This window comes from Penaeus chinensis, chromosome 32 (genome assembly GCF_019202785.1).
Source record: "Penaeus chinensis breed Huanghai No. 1 chromosome 32, ASM1920278v2, whole genome shotgun sequence".
In the NCBI taxonomy this organism is placed as follows: Eukaryota; Metazoa; Arthropoda; class Malacostraca; order Decapoda; family Penaeidae; genus Penaeus; species Penaeus chinensis.
Window position 1 is genome coordinate 15,251,191 of NC_061850.1, and position 5,000 is coordinate 15,256,190.

Below are 5,000 nucleotides of genomic sequence, written 5' to 3' on the forward strand. Positions count from 1 at the left end.
AGAATATTTTGGGGCAAAATCCAATGAATTAAAAGCTCTCTGTAACTTCAATATCATCGCCGCACACACGTACCAACTGAACAGGTTCTCCTAGCAGGCACCAAAATTTCTGGATCTTGGTCTTGGTCCATGAGACCTCTAGACCCAGGGGCTTCGCTTCACTGCTAATTGTATCTAGAGCCGCCTCTACGGTTTCCATAGACTCAGATAAATAGTAACATCAGCAAAGTCAAGGTCGGTAACCTTAATATAGCCTAGCGTTGCTCTACAAGGACTTAGGACTGTAGCTCTGCCTAATACCCAGTCCATGCAAGAGCCCGGCCTTGCCTCATTCCTGAACTAACAGGGAAGAAGCTCGACAGGCCCCCATGGCACTTTGCAGCACTTTCAGTACTAGTTTACAGACTTGCTATTAATCCAATAATCCTTGTTGGATTTCTCTCAGTCCCAGGATCTCTCAGAGTGGTTCACGAAGCACTGTATCGAACGCCTTTTTGAGATTGTTGTAGGCTGCAAGCAGGCCACAACCGAACTCGAAATGCCAGGATACAGTTTACTGTAGACTTACCAGGAGTGAATCAAGATTGCTTCGGCCTCTGATGACTCAATAGGTGATCTCTGATACATCTCAGAAAGATGTGAGCGAACACCTTGCATGGTATACTGAACAGTGTAATGCCCCAGATATTGCTGCAGCCCCATCGATCCCTTTTCCCCTTCCTGAGAGGGATGACCACATTCCTCAACAGGTTTGGGGGAATGGTACCAGAGTGCCAGATGGTAGCCATTTCAGCTGCTTTACCACCCTTCAGCTTGAAGTTCACTTCCCTGCCTTCAGATAGGGAAGTGATTTCGACACCACTCGCATACAAGCTAACTGTTGGTGGATCAACCTGGTGCAACTGCTCAAAGTAATCAGACCAACGTTCCCGCACCTCAGCACGAGGTTATTTAGTAAGAAATGGATTTTGACCTCTGCAAGACTCCTAATAAACTGTTTCTTGCCCTTTCTCAACAGCGACCGAGTCCTGCGAGAGAGAGAGAGAGAGAGAGAGAGAGAGAGAGAGAGAGAGAGAGAGAGAGAGAGAGAGAGAGAGAGAGAGAGAGAGAGAGAGAGAGAGAGAGAGAGAGGCATATTTGTGTGCTTTCCTGCACTTCCCTTCGTTATTCTACTTGCACACACACACACACACACACACACACACACACACACACACACACACACACACACACACATACTCTCTCTCTCTCTCTCTCTCTCTCTCTCTCTCTCTCATATGTGTATTAATATATATAAATAAATATATATATATATATATATATACATATGTGTGTAGATGTCAGATTCTCACTGACATGGTGATATGTCAGATTCTTGTAGGAAAACAGGACACTGATTCTGTAAATTCCCTACAAGCAGGAAGATAATTAGCCCTGCGGACTGAACTGAGATGGTTGTAAAGATAGTTAAAATAATTAAGAGAACTATACATGAGAATGAATAATTTCATAATGTAAGATGTGTAATTGAAGCGTTTCGATTAAATCTCCATCAGAAGATGCACATCTTTTGGTGTTACCCATCACATTTATACTATGTCCTCTATTCGGCGCGTTCAAAACAAGTTAGAAGTTGTCCTTGGTATCTAATCATGGTACTATACCAGAGGAAGACAACAGCATCAATTACTAGAGCCCATCGTGATATGCAAAATCACTGTCTGTTGTTAAGAAATGTGTAGGTACTTGTAAAATTATATTATAATATTGAGATGGTTATTCATAGAGCTAGTTACCAAGAACAGTTTGTTTACGGCTTTCTCATTTCTAATTCTGATTCCAACTAACTAGAGAAGGAATCTCTAGTTAGGCAATTGCTAGAATATCATTAATTCCTTTCTTGTCAGTTGCCCAGCTGACAATTTCCGGTGGACCATGTTTAATTTTAGAAAATATTCGAAACAATTTGAAACTATTCACAACGTAAATTAATTTTGGTTACTTAGCTTTCTTTGTCGTGCTGTACATTTTTAATCTTCCCGTGGCCTCGTGGATGAGGCAAGGTACATCCCCACACTTCTCAGCACTGGTGTGAACGTGACCAGAGAATTGTATTAGTTATAGGGGTGGTGCTCATACCTAGATCACCGAATAAGACTAAACCAAGAATTTCATCAATGCAAATTTTCGAGGCTTTTAGCAAAGAAACGAAAATGTACGGATAAAACCTTACCTTTGATTAACATCTCAATACAACTTTTGCCCTACTTAAAGAGTCTAGTCTATCCGAGTGGATCACTTTTAGCATTTGGTAGTAACACAAATACTTGTGTATTGTGGAGGGCAAAACTATGGGGGCTTTACCCACTACTAAGTTATTTGAATGGAGTGCGTTTTACTCAATATCATCCGAAAATTCCATCGGAGACTGCTGCAAAAGAGCACCATTTTGTAGAAAATTAACAGTTTCGCCGTGAATGGAAATTAATAGAATCGGGTTTCACTACAGTGTTCAACGAAGGAGTGATTTGCAGCCATTGCGAATTGTATATAATTACTTAGACGAACTGTGTTTTCTGTATCATGCTTGAATTGTTTATAAACTTCTGGGTTAAAGTGATGCTGCTTGTGGAACTACAAACAAACAATCCTAATGCTACAGTGAAAATGTTAACAGGCTTGGTAATTACCAAAAGCTAAAATTACAGCTCAATATCCAATAAAGTATATTTCCTTCATGTTACATTTTCGTGTGTGTGTGTGTGTTGTGTGTGTGTGTGTGTGTGTGTGTGTGTGTGTGTGTGTGTGTGTGTGTGTGTGCGCGTGCGTACGTGCGTACGTGCGTGTGTACGTGCGTGCGTGCGTGCGTGCGTGCGTGCGTGCGTGTGTGCGTGTGTGTGTGTGTGTGTGTGTGTGTGTGTGTGTGTGTGTGTGTGTGTGTGTGTGTGTGTGTGTGTGTGTGTGTGTGTGTGTATGTGTATATCTATATGTATAGATTGACGGACACACTCATATATGTGTGTATATGTATATATAATATATATATATATATATATATATATATATATATGTATATCATATGTTTTGAATCTTTTCCCCGCACGGCAGTCGCTCGCCGAATTGGGGCAGCCTATGCGAACGCTGGCGACTCCTCCTGAAACCAAAACAATCCAGATCCTCCGTCGTCAGCTCCCCGATCCACCCTGAAGGTCATCCTGTGTTTGGAAACTGTCATTGTAGGTGCGTAAGTTTCTCAATTCGTACACAAGCTGCTCATTTACATATATCATGAAGAAGTTAAGATTGTTGTGAGAATAAAACAATTATTGACGATATTGGTGTTTAAAGGTGGAAAGGCAGAGAAGCCCTATGGCTGTAGACGTGCCAGTTCGTCGTAATTATTACATCTGTGACGTTATGGTTGGAAAAGTTTGTGTAATTGTCTTTATTGTTTAGGTTTTTATTCAGGGAAGGTCCGGGTTGCCATTGTAATTGACAGATTGTTTGTTTTGGGTGTTCAGTGTGCTTATATAGTAGTTTCAGTCTATGGAACCCATCTGTAGCAACAATACTAGCCTAGATTTCTGGCCTGAATTATACCAGAGAAAATGTGGGAAACTAGTAACAATAATAGATTATGCAAATATGAAGTTTACAATTGTGGCCCCACCCCCACCCTCTGTGACCCCATACTTCCTCTGAAGGTAGAGCTGGAACTAGGTCTTTTGGGAGGTGTTCAGATATTCTGGAGGAAATGGGAATTTATGTTTTTCTTTTACTCCTGTTCCCCATGATTTAGGGAGTCAAATACCATCCAGCAATTTTGGAGGATCCTGCTGGGAAATAGATGATTAAGTTTGGGCCGTATGGGATAAATTGTTCATTAAAGGCATATGAAAAGTGAGCCAGGAGTCTTTCGTGGATGATAAAGAAAGTATAAGAAATGGGAAATCCCAATCAAAGGTTATGTTCCTGACGATTCAAACATATATACATACGAACAACCAAATGGCTTTATTCCTGAATCCCCCTTTTGACTGTCATATTTTCCTAGTAAGGTCTCTGGCCTGGAAACTCCTCCCAATTGTTCTATCTTAAATTACCTATCCAGGTTCGTCATCCATTACAGTATTCAATCCTTTCCAAAATTAAAAGTGACTACTTTTTGGTGGTTTGGCAAAGTGGCAAACCTCTGATTTCCATTGGGTATATACAGTGTGGTTTACTGCACTTCACTGAATGTAGTATGAGCCCAGATATTGTAACACTTTCATTAACCCATTACCGACAGGCATGGCATTTACATACACGCCATGCCCACTGTGACTTTTCTTTACCGTATTAATTGTTTTTACACATAGATGGCTACACTTGTACTATGTCACCAATGAGCCAATTACAAGTACTGCCTGTCTTGCTCGTTTACCCTTTTCCTTTATTTATGAAAGTATTTCACATTATCTTATTTTGCTGTTACTAATGTTTATAGCATTATAGTAATTATAAATTCTATAATAAAAATAACACCATTGATATTCATCAGCACTAGTATTATTCAAAATTAAATGGATATATACAAATACACTAAACGAAAAATAGGAATTTTCTGAAGAATAAGCAGCCTTATTCCTTAGTATACAAAAAAAAAAAAAAAAAATTGTACAAATACACTATTTCTGATCAATAACTTCCTGATGACAATGTAGATTGCAGATCAGGCACTCATTATGGGCCAGCGCCCACAAACAGATGCGCACTGTAGATTTGGGCGTTCACTATGGGCTTACAAACCCACAACCTGAGGCATGAGTGACCTGATCAATGAGATTTGGGCTATTTGTGTCTATGTAAGACTTTACAACTTCGTAAAAGGGTCATGCATGAAGATTGAAAACAAATCAGTATTAAAGAAAGTTAAAGTTTCAAAAGTGTATCCTCAAAGCTTCTATTGTCCATTTTATCACAGTAGAAAATCAGACTACTTTACAATGGGTAAAATT

At 39.8% G+C, this 5,000-nt stretch overlaps 1 protein-coding gene across 1 annotated transcript in view; it reads left to right on the forward strand.

The window, feature by feature from the left end:
• The first annotated feature begins 3,108 nt into the window (after positions 1-3,108).
• The window catches only part of LOC125042508 (5'-AMP-activated protein kinase subunit beta-1-like), a 9,470-nt gene continuing 7,578 nt past the window's right edge, over positions 3,109-5,000 (forward strand). Inside the window, exon 1 of the mRNA XM_047638150.1 lies at positions 3,109-3,240. The gene's annotated coding sequence lies outside the window, so the exon portion shown is untranslated. The remainder of the gene's footprint in view (positions 3,241-5,000) is intronic.